At 48.1% G+C, this 12,547-nt stretch overlaps 1 protein-coding gene across 2 annotated transcripts in view; it reads right to left on the bottom strand.

Moving 5' to 3' along the window:
* ASAP1 (ArfGAP with SH3 domain, ankyrin repeat and PH domain 1) overlaps window positions 1-12,547 on the bottom strand; it is a 294,496-nt gene that overhangs the window by 194,450 nt on the left and 87,499 nt on the right. The window lies entirely within an intron of this gene.

The following is a 12,547-nucleotide window of genomic DNA, read 5'->3' on the forward strand; positions in this document are numbered from 1 at the left end:
ACTGAATCGTTATGCTATACACTTTAATATAATGTTATATGTCCAATATACCTCAATTAAAAAATGATCCAAACTGGCATGGGATAGGGCTGAGGGTCAGCCTGGGTTTGTCTCACTTCAAACAAGGACCAAACACTTGAATAAACTTTTTTCTTCACCTTGGAAATAAGACACTGAGTCAAACAAATCAGGGAGAGAACAGGACAGTGAAAAGGGTGGGCAGGTCGGGGCAGGGGCCACAGCGTTCACTGGGCTCTCCGAGGCAATGCCGAGCAGCTACGGAGGACTGGGGAGGGCAGAACCAAGCAGCCTAAAAGGAGAATTAGAAGCCCAGGCTTCTGCTGCATCTGAGCGGAAATTATAAGGAAAAAACATATTTATTAGAACTGAAGAGCAGTCACTACAACGATCGGCACGGCTGTCAGTCTTCCGATGTGTTTTTACAATTTTGCTTCCTCTGTGGCAACTGCTGTGGTTACCTGGAGAAGAAGCTGCAAGGACGCTGAGCACCTTGGGAGGGAGGAGGAGAGGGTGCCGAGGGGATCTGCAGAGCCAGAAACAGCCCCCAGCTGCCGCTAGTTTTAAGAGAGCCATTTCTGTCTTTAAAAAAAAGGAGGGGGGGTGTGGGGAAGAAGAAAAGTATGTTGAGAAAAATCCCTGGCACTTCCCAGACAGATTAAGCTACTATTGAATGAAGACTAAAGAGTCACGGGGAGGAAGAAGCCAGTTGAAAGGGCGATGATGACTCACCCCCAGGCCCCATGAGCGGCGCGCCGCCTTCAGTGCAGGGGTGTGGGAACCCCGAGGCGGCCCAGGACAGAGCAAATACCTACACACCCTAAGAACCGAGAGTCAGAGCCCACCTTGCCCAGGTAGAAGGGACACACGTGAACCCCACCGGTGGGACCAATTTAACATTTCTGGGACGCATTTGGCAATCTGTCATAAAAGCCTTGAACCCGGCAGCTGAGATCTCCTCCTAAAGGAGTCATCAGAAAGATGAGCAGAGAAACACGTGCATTATGACAGGAAAAACCAACGTCAGGAACGGAAATAATGAAGTAGATATAGCCACACGATGGAATATTACGCAGCCACTAAGTTAGAGCGTAAAATTCTTTAATAAGATGAGGAAAAAACTTTACGAGTGAAAAAGCAGAACATAAGGCTATATATACAACATGGCACAATAATTACTTCACACAATAATTATTACATGTACTATATACAACCTCAGCTATATAATGCATACAAAGCAAACTTTAACATATTCCTGTCTATTTACTACTAGAATTCTCAAAATTGTGGTATGCGAGTTTCTTTATACTTTTCTATATTTTTGTAATCAGGAGATATTACTTTTATGATCAGAAAAGTCGACATATTTTAATGTAGAAACCAAATTTATCATGCCTGTCAAGCGGTCTCGTTTCACTGCCCAAATGGAATATTAAGGAGCAGAGGTCACAGGCTCCCAGGATTTCTGACCCTAAGAGACAGAGAGGGAAAGAGAGACACAAGACCTGACATGGTGAGACCAGGGCTGCGTGAGGCGGGGAGATTTCAAAAGAAAATACAACCAAGCCCGGCCCAGCCTCCCGCACGGCAGGGAGAAGGCCCTTTCCTTTCAGGGTTGGATAATAAAAGCAGGAAAGTCCTAGCTTCCCAGAGTTTCCAGCAGGCCGTTCTGAAAGTGGAATTTATCTATGGGAAAGAGTCAAAGTACCAACCCAGAGACACGATCAGGTCAGCGGACACCAATACCATGCCCCAGTTCACTTTGCCAGGGAGGGGACTATGCCCAGTCTTCAATTAAAGGCACCAGGACAATAAAATAGGTAAACAACCAACAGGCTAGCCACCTGCCTAACTTCAAACAGAGAAAACTAGAAATTTGAGGAAATGTTTTTGTCCTAATCTCACGTACATATAAAATAAGAACGTTGGCCTGGAAGACCCAAGAATCCTTTCAATTTTTAAATTCTGTGATTAAAAGACATAAACTTAATCTCTGGCATATTAAGCCATCTTATTCTAGAAAAGCAGCTAATTAAGTCTACCAAACGATCATCAATTTCCTGCAAAAGTGCTCAGACTAGAGTGGAATGCAGTAAAAGCCCCAGGGGCCACGGAGACAGGTGACTACAAAGAGGCAAGCCTGGCATTTACAGCCCGCTCTACACCTCATTTTGCAATGGTCCTGCGCCACCTCTGTGAGTACCACTGACTTTCAAGTTCAGCTCCATTTGACCATCCAAACTTATACACAGATTTCTGATCCAGCACAGAAGCTTCTGAAGGGCCAGGAGAAGCAGGCAAGGTGGCAGGGTCAACGGGACAACCAGAGAGTACAAGTCCCACCTCGGCCCATAGGGACATGAACCCTGAGACTCCATGTCCACAGCTACAGGAAGACAGATGGACCCTCTGGATCAGGGTCTCCCTGCAACTCTTGCACAAAGTACCCCATAGAAATCAGAGGGTACACCCTAAAGCACTCAAGTACCTAATCCTAATAAGTCTGCTTCGTCGCCAATACTCGTGCGTGTTCCGTGGTCTCCCCTGTGTTTCTATATACTTCTTATTTAAATACGATTGTGTGTGGAGGACGATCAGCTCCGTGACATGGATGCCCCCTGACTGATGCAGGACCCTCGTGCTGGACCCATGCCAGAACAGACAACTCCTGTATGTCCCCTCAGAGATGGCTGACCCCTCCCCTGTGCTGGCTCCAGGAACAGGCCTTTGCCCCACCCTGGGCAAGCATATAAGGCGTTTCCCCTTATCTGGAGCAGGGCACACCCTCATATCCCTATCCATCCTGCTCAGTCCCATATAACCATTTAGCACACCTGCCACGTGGCATGGTGGACATCTATGTCCCCTTGCCGTCACCAAAGATGTGCCTCATATGTAAGTTCCCCTAGAAACCTCTTCATGCAATGTTAGAGTTGTCAGACTCTTTCCCTGGTCTCTCAGCCCTAAGAAATTTGACCTAACAGCTGGTGATTTAAACTGCTTACGTTTGTCCCCTCCTCTAGCTCTGAGTAAAACTGATGCTCTGGGAAGGTACAGCAGGCTCCTCCTCCAGCATCAGTTACCCCGTTCCAGTCTACCACGACCCCCCCGAGAACACTAATATTCTCTAGTGTGAGATGCGTGGTTCTTAATAATCACAAGTTTTTCTCCATTATAAATTTTTATGATAAAACGAAATAATGTATGTGCAAGTGCCTGGCTCATAACAGATGGGCAAAAGATCGAAGCTAAGTCTGAATCTAACTGATTTGTTTTCTTTATCAAATTAAACTTGCTTTGAAAACATGCAGCAGACAGTCCCGAGTTGGGAAAGCAAATCATAAATACTGTATTAAGGATGTTCCTGCTAAAACAGTTCTTAATCTCTAGAGTTTCTTGTTGAGAAAAGTGAGGTTTGGAGAAGTCGCAAGTGAAACATACAAAAACAAGAAATGCCATGTGGTTAAAAAAAATGAAAATGCTGTAACTAAGCATGATTCCTTCCTGTCTCAGATGCATATAAATTATGGAGCTACCATCATCTGCTGAATTCAGGCATCTGAGTCCTTGTTGCCTCTTAACAGAAGTATTATATTGATCTCATCCCAAACTGCCTCATTTTACCTTCTATCTTAATCTTTAGGCTGCCATATTCTTCAGGATAAAGATGGGACACATATCTTAACTAACAGACTAAATATAGACCTGGGGGGCAAGGAATTGGATAGGGAAAAGTAAATACTGACTTTTCTAAAAACAATTCCTTTTGTACTTGATGAGGACTCAGCTCAAAGTAAATAATATCAGCTCGACAAATATTTACTGAGTGCTTATCATGGCAAACCCTCATGCTGGGGACTATGAAGAATGTACAGAAAACACAGCGCTTGCCACGGTGACTTAACAATGTGGCAGGAGACACAGGATGCACATATAAATAACTAACAAAGGGCAGAACGTGATAAAGGCAAGAAGAGGGAGTCAGAGACCTGTGTTGTAGACAACTGGGGAGACATCATTTCCAGGCCGGGAGACCGAGAAAGCTCCAAGAACACAGCATCTGTGTCAGGCCTTTCTCGAGAGTACCATCGCGTCTCCAACCACAGGGCCGGTACCTTCCAGACTTCATGACATGGCAGGCATTTGTGGAATCAAATGGGATGAGAAGGACTAAGACCAGAACGGGCACCACGAAGACAACATCAATGCGTCTGCTGCAAGGAAGAGCCATTCATGACGACTACTGCACGGAGACGGAAGGAAGCCGGTGTCGCCATAAACACCGAGAGCCAGCCACTCTTCCGAGGGCACGGCCGTGCTGAGAATGCTCTTCGGGCTGTTCAACCCAGGCCTGGAGGGCATGCCTCCCAGCTCTGGAGCAAATGCAAGCACGATTTTACACTCTGGATAGTCATTCAGGGATGTGGGTTGAGAAAGAGGCGGGGAAACTTTTGGTGTCTGTAGACACAGTACAGGAAGCAAGAGAGAACATACTTTTCGTGGCCCATTTTCTTGAAAAGAACAAAAAGGCCTTTAAAAGCTGTAGCCTAAGAGACATGGGGGAAGGCAGTATTGAATTGTCCTGGCTCTGTCAGACAAATACTGTCTTCTCAAGGCCTGGATTCCTACTGCCTAGGCCCTGTCCTGCTGGATAAGGATGTGAACGCCGGTCTGATGCCATGTAGCAGAGCTGAGAGCCCTGCCTGTTAAAAAGCCATGCTGCACCCCCCCAACCCCCCACTGGCCATGTCCTCTTATTCCCAGCTCCACCACGGTGCTTCCCTCCCTTTGCCCCGCAGCCTTTGCTGTGAACTGTTAGCCCTGTATTAGAATTAGGTGGACATACGTAAAGCACCTAGCCGAAGCTGGGCACTAAGCAAAGGTAGGTATCGCGGGGCCTGCTCTCATCTTTACATCCTAAGGCCTGAGGACCAGGCACAAAAAGTACATATTTGGCTAGACAGAAACACTGAGCCTCTCCCTTCTTGCCCAGAGCCACCACACTTCCACAATGCCACACCCCCCATCCCCCTAGGAGCTCAAGAACATGTCAGGCCATCCCTCCTCTGCCCTGCCAGCTGTTAGATGCCAACTAACCAAAGCCTCGGGGTCATTCATCGCATCGGCAGAATCTAACTTTCCGTAAAGGGCTGGGAGCTTCCAATCAGGTGGATCTGGCCGTTCTGGCAGGGCCTCCCACCCCGCGAGGAGCATTACTCAGCCCCACTTCTCTTCGGCTGTCTGTTAACTTCTTCTTGCTTCCAGAAATATTAGGCTGGCTTTTCTTCTTCAGAAGCATGAGAGGGTAGGCAGGCCTCTGGGATCAGCACACGGCGGGTCTGGGGGAGCGGCTGAGGGCACTCAGGCCTGTCTCGGAAGCTGGCAGGGATCAAGGAGCTGAATGTCATACCCATCTGGAGAGCCGGCTCCACGTGCAGAAAAGTAATTTTTTAAAAGCTACGGTTAAAGGCCTTAAAGAGGCTCTCGGTCTCTAGAGGAGATGGGGGGCACGGTGAGACGAGGCAACTTGAGGGATTACTTGGATGGAGCAAGGACGTCGGATAACCAGGAGTTGACTGCACATGCACTGGGTGACTCAGATGTGTTCCAGGAGAATTAATTACACCCTATTTCACTCTGTGTCAGTTTAGGAAGCATAATTCATAGTCATTGAAAATAAGGGCCTCTGATTTTATGGATACTTCAACAGAGCTATGACATTTCAGTGGAACTTACAACTTCATCTGTTTCATCCAGACAGCTAAGATTCTTGTAAAGAACATTCGCATGGCCCACATCTTAACCACTCAGTTTTTAAAGCACTCCTTTTGGAAAAACAAAGAGCCCTGGGCTAGTGGCAGCTTGCTTCCTTAGCTTGTGGCGGCAGAACGTGGGCATCCAGCGCAAGCAGCAGGGGAAGCGTCCTGAGTCAGCTCTGGAACCCTCAGCTCTGCAAAAGCCAAGCAAAGGTTCCTGAAACCTGTGAAACGCACGTTGACAGCTGAGACCACAGGCCTCCAAAAGCCCGAGCCCCAGCCGCAGCTGCCGGCAGCCCTGCTCTCGGGCATGTCCTTATTGGGACACGCTCCCTAACTTAGGGGTTGGAATTCCAGAGGTGCTGGAGGCGGGGAGGAAGAGCCGGGAGACCAGCAGTGGCTGTGGGCTTTCAACTCTTCCTTTTCTGAAAACCCAGACGAGTACAGCTAGCTCTTTCTTGGGACCAAGTCTGGTGGTTTTGTTTTGTTTTTTTAACTGGGAGGAGAAATCGAGATAGCGGAGAACTCTTCTTTCAAAGTATTCTAAAGGCAAACCGAGTATGTCAACACTGGCTCCGGTAATACAGATTACTGGCACCGAAGCCAACTTCAAAGAGGGCACAGTGAGAAAGGGTAACCTCGTGTGAGTGTGGGCAATCTCACCAGAAGCGTCCTTGTTAAGAGAAAGACATTTATGCCCTGTATCACATTTTTCTCTCCCTCTGAGCACATGAACAGATATTTGTTCTTAAACCATGTGCTCCGTAAGTTCAAACACGCCTGTATGAATGACCACTTCATGATCAGCTATGGTGTTGAGCCAGGCATTTTGAGGCATACGAAGGTGAATGCACGGCCTCTGCTTATGGTTCAGTGACGGGGACTGATACATAAATAGCCAGGTAGAGAACATAAAGCAGAATGAACTGCTGCGACTCGGTTAACTACCACATACCGATATGCCGAGTGCCCAACACAAGTTAGGAGCTGACGCTTTCCCATCACTGTCTCACCCGCTCCTTACAAAACTGCCGCTGAGATAGATATTTTTGTTCTCATATTACAGACGACAAAACTGAGGCTCAGAGAGGTTTAAGGGACTCCACATCATACAGTTTAACGGCAACCACGGCTACTCTGGTGCACTAAACACGCCGGAAACTGTGCTACGTTGTACGCCTTCCATGCAATTTTCTCACTGCATCTTCACAGTGGCCCTTCAGAGGGAAAGTACTGTCATTACCCCGATTCACAAGTGAAGAAGTAGACAGAATTTAAGTAACCTGCCATGGCAGAGCTCGGCTGAGAACTGAGGTCTTTTTGACTCTATAGCGTGTACCCTTAACCACCATCCGTTTCTACGTCGGAGGCAGTGTGGAAGGCGTTTACTGTGGGAAGTCAGAGAAGGCCTGGGTGGGGGGGGGGCACGTGACATCAGATGTGATGCCTCACTGCCTGTCTCCCAGAGCACATCCTTTACTGCTACAGACCGAGGAATGAGGAAAGCCCCGACATGCTGATACGTGACAGAATACACAGAGCAGTTTGCTTTTACAGGCCTACCATTGTAATTACTGTACTCCTGCACCTACTTGCAAAGCCTGAGGATTCAGCTGTCTGCAAGGTCCACACTTTTCAGTTTAAATACAAGGAGGCTGGAACGCCTCCCGTCATTTTCCACCCCGAATAAAATGCAGGTTTCGATGCACACCACTAACAGGCCGACGTACCTGAATGGTCGTCAGAGCTCCTGCTTGACAACGAAGGTTCCACCTCCCCCAAAAGGCCTACTCAGCGCTCCCCAAAAGTGAACTGATGCTGTGTCCATCTGGAGGCCGGCCAAGGATAGAGAAAACACTAGGAATAACAAATGAATGTAAATGTTCTAAACTTGAATGTTAATATTAAGACAGCCAGATGGCAAATTGTGCAGAAACGGAATCTCCTATGATAACGCTGACAGGCAAAAGCACAACATGAACTTGATGCATCTCTCCCCAGCATGTTCCCCAGCCCTGGGACTTGAAAACGACCCCGCAGTAGACACTCAGAGATGAACACAGCCTACTCAGGATCTCTTAACCCCTCTAGACGCTGGCACACCAGACTTACCCCTCCCCCTCCCCAGACCAGTGTTTGCATCCCAAGAGCATGACTGGGATGGAGGAAGTGGAAGGGTGCCCCAGAAGCAGGCATCAGTGTAATCAATAATTCTCTCTGCACTGTGGTTCCACCAGGATTTGTCCCTGGGCTTCAAACTGTGGCACCATTTGAAGAGTAGGTGACAGCTATGGCTCTTTGCTTGGTCTGTCTTCCAATGGTTTCACTCAATAAACCACGTGTTCCCCCCGTCCCTCGACAACTGCTGCTACTGTCCTGAGGAGCCACGGCGGGACCCCAGAGTGCAGTGGGGTTCAGGATCTGGTTTAGGTCTCCTGGCAGTTCCAGGAGCATGTCACCACACAGGCATGCAAAGAGCTCCACACAGTTGCAGAGTTCATGTTGCTTCTTAATTGCACGTAGATGACTCCCAGGTGACTCTGCCAAAGCGGGGAAAGAGGCTGATGTAAACATCGCCGACAGGAATGACGGTAACTTCGACGTCCAGGGGCAGTGGAGCAGCTGCTGCATGAAGGCACGTCCGCCTAACAGAATGCCGTGCAGCCATTAAAAAGCATGGTTCGGAAGGTCCAGAAAAAGCAAATTCATAGGGACATAAAATAGATCAGTCAGGGAGACTGGGGGGTTGGAGGAAAATGGGGGGTGACTGCCAACAGGCCCGGGGCTTTTTGGAGGCGATAAAAATGTTCTAAAATTGGTTGTACAACTCTATGAATATGTTAGAAATCACTGAATTGTATACTTTAAATGGATGAAGTGTGCTATGTGAATTTTATCTCAATAAAGCTGTTATAAAAAATGGTTTGAGGAACTAATGACAGAAAAATGTCCAATATATAATGTTAAGAGAAAAATGGCAGGTTTTAAAAGATTACTTAAGAGGATTTCACCTTTGGGGAAAAAGCCACGCACACAGAAGTTTATGACCTTCCACTAATTCTACTTCTACTAATTCCACCACTCCGATGGTTAACCTTCACAGGGCACTTAAACTAGGCGCCAGCCACTGGGGTGTTTCTCGTGCATTGCTCAGCTGTCACGGCTCTCTGAGAATGGCAGTAAGTCAGATGAGGAAATGACCATGGCATGGGAACAAGAAGGACCTTGAAGCACTCGTCCAATTAGTAGGCGGTGGTACCTGCCAGAGGTTCAAAACCAGGACCACGAGACCAAGGCCTACATGCTTGTAACCGCTGTGCCTTGTGATAAGGTGGCCAATGGTCATCAAAGTACTGAAAGGTGACTTAGCCTTTACATAATTTTTGTTACAATAAGCCTGTATTAATTTTTGGAATCATGAAGAAAAAATAAATATTTGTAATTCTGCCAAATAAAAGCAGGAAGTTCCAGCACCTGCCTTCTATGGTGGGCCCTGGGCACAAACGCTACCTTGACCACACAACATTGCCCCACATTATTTCCATGGGGGAGAGGGGCAGCGTCAAGGCAAAAATGTGTAAAACCCCAATTCGTCAGTGATGGCTCAGCAGAGACTCTGAGCAGCTGGAAGAGGCGAGGCCTTCTCGACGAGCTGGAATCCGGGGCAGGACCCTCCTTGTCAGATTCCGACCATCAGAGCGTGGCCTCGTCTTAAACTGTCCCGTCGAGGCCCCTGCTGCTCTCTGAGGAACCTCACTTTGGTTCAGACCAGGTGATGGGTGGCTCTTCCTCGCAGTGAGTGAGGTCAGTACGTCAGGCACACGAGGTCTCCGATTGTCCGATGGCTAGTGCCGCCCCCTGTCCCACGTCACCACTGCTGCCCCGGATGGCATGACAATAGTTTCTTGAGCTGCTTCTACAAAATGACTTTGGGCTCTGTTACCATGTTGATCTCTGTCACTGCTCTCAAAATGTGGCACCTAGCTATGGTGCAGACGTGGCTGGGACCTCCCGTGTGTTGAGGACACTACAGGGCTTCATGCTTTGATTCGGTTCCCTTCGCTTAATGCCATGCAGGCTCGCACGGCTGTGACATGCTAAGTACAGAGCAAGGGTCCAGGACCTCAGATTTACTCATCCGCTTCCGAGGCGCTACTGTGTAAGAGGCCCTCGAAGGTCAGCTGGTCCACATTCACCACCTTGCAGGTGGAGAGAGTAGCCTGGGGGGTGGCTATTTCAGTCTGCTCAGAGTCCCACAAGTGACACGCGTCTCCTGGCTCCGGATTGCCCAGCCTCATTCATACTAAATGTGCAGCTAACTACAAACTCCAGGTGCCGTCAAACTTCAACGAGTTCAGAGTCTTTTACATTTTAAGGGGGAAAACGAAGAGCTGTGAAATAGGGGCTGACGAGGCAGCCACAGAAATGCGTTAATTCTTCCAATTAAAAATTCCAACCGAACATGACAGCTGCACTTTTGCCCTTGGGCAGTCTCAGTCTATCATCCTGCTTCTCCTAGGAGAAAACCCACGTGGCTCACTGAGGACCCATATTTATTACTCACCTGGAACCACAGAGCCCAATTTTTTTCAAATAATTTTTGAGTCAACACGCACAGCAGCCCTAAATCACCACCTCCCTCCTGTCCTGCCCCCAAAGGGAGGGATGTTTGATGTTACACCTAGGCTTTTTTTTTTTTGATGCCCTAGCTTTCAGGAAGAGATGGTTGTAATCTAATTCTTCAATTTGTCAAATAAGACATTTTCATTGCAGCTGGACCCAGCTGGAAATGAATCTCTCCCACATACATCCCCAACAAAACATAAAACATAAGAGGCATTTAACAGAGCAAGACAGAGGGAGATTGATTGCTTCATCAAACCAAACTGAACAGGCATGAAATAAAGCTAATACCAGCGCCTCGGGGAGCTAACTCCCCACCCGAGAGCCAGCTCCATTCTACCCCGCGCTTTCCCGCCCTGGGGCTCTGTCCAATGGCTGTCCTCTGCTGGCGTGTTCTACTCACCTATCCTTCATGGTCTAGGTCAGAAATGGTCTTCTAAGCTCTCTCTAGCTGGAACCAGCGGTGGCGCCACTCACGTGCCCAGAGCAACCTGACGATCCGCCCGCCACTGACCAGCGGATGGGTATTAGTTAGCTCTGCACCCTCCCCACGGTCCCCACTCACTGTGAACACCTTTGCAGCAGAAGTCACGTCCAATTCATTCTGTCTCCTCCCACCACAGACTGGGCACACAGTAGGTGCTTAAACAATGTCCGAATCAAATTACGCTAAACTCAGTCTGATGCAAGGTCTTTCTGAGCTTTTAAGTCTTACAACGCCAGAGGGAATCTGTCCTGTGGCTAAGCTTTCTGATCGCTGTTCCAGTCCCACGTCTGCATGAGGGAGAGGGGAAGAGCACAGAGTTCTAGCAAATAATTCTGTGGTTATCTTCTGTCATCTTCTGGGAATTCTGCCTCTTGTTTTGTATAATCCTTTTTGAGCCTATATCAGTGGCCCAAATTAAAAGCTATAAATGAATCCATTAAAAAATAATACACTGAACCCAATTCTGCAGTGCTATGGGCTGCTCCCAAACGTGACAACAAACCCACTGCCACATCTACACTTTTTCTCAGCACTAGCTTGGTATAGTGTGTCACAACAGGCTCTGGAATCAAAGGACCTGGGTTCCAAACTGCCTCTGCCATCATTTAGCTGGGATGCTGACCGGACAAGTCTTTGCGATGCTTAGTTCCCCGCAGAAAGGTGAGACTGGTCCCCAGCAGGTGGATACTGAACATGGCAGAGTGAAGGGCCCAGAGCCTGGCGGGTGTGCATTCAGTGACAGCTGACCTTAAAATTTAAGTGTGGTGGGTATGGTGTTAGGAAAGACGGGAGGGAGGTTTTATGTAAGGAAGGGATGAGCGGTGTGGCTACTTTGAGGGGAAGGGCCAGGAAGGCCCCTATCACCACTTGGATCACAGCCCAGAAGGTAAGTGACATTTCAATGTTGTCTGGCTCTGAGACCATCCCTTTGAGCCACAATGGAAGTGCCAAACCCACAGCAAGGGTTCCAGGGAGACGGTCCGTGGAGAGGAAAGAACACTGCCTCTGTCAACCTGGTCAGTCTACTTCATGTCCCTGGGCACCAGCTGAAGGAAATGAGCTAATGATTTCATACAGTTAGCGTTCAAAGCCTAACTCCAACCTGGTGACTCTCAATAATCAACTTGCCAGGAAACCCCTGACAACAAGTCACACTGAGACTACAAGCACGGTGGGTGAGTCCCCAGACAGCAGATTCTGGCACATATGAGAGTCAACCTTACTTCCCGCCTTTATTAGTGGGGGAAGTTACTTAATTTCTGATCCTCAGTTTCCTCATTTGTGAAAACATAACAGGATGCTCACCAACATCAGGTTATTATGAGAAATATGCAAATAATTTAGCACAGAGACTGGTGCCAGTCAAGAGATGCCAAATCCTCCAGACTGTGTGGCTATCGTTATTATTAACAATATTAATAAGGACCAGAAAAGCATTTTAAAATATGTATTCACACAAACCAATGCACAGACCCCCCTCCCCACCCCCCACACAAAACAATGTGCACATCAAGTGAGAGAATGATCAGAAACCCTAACAGCTGGAGGGTGGGAAGAAGAAGGCCCGGTGCCCAAGAGTCACAGGGCACGCCCCTGACAACTTCCAAGGTCTAGATCTGTTTTCTCAGAACCACTAAGTCCACAGACAGTTCGATGGAGTACA

Source organism: Pteropus medius, unplaced genomic scaffold (assembly GCF_902729225.1).
Source record: "Pteropus medius unplaced genomic scaffold, Ma_sr-lr_union100, whole genome shotgun sequence".
In the NCBI taxonomy this organism is placed as follows: domain Eukaryota; kingdom Metazoa; phylum Chordata; class Mammalia; order Chiroptera; family Pteropodidae; genus Pteropus; species Pteropus medius.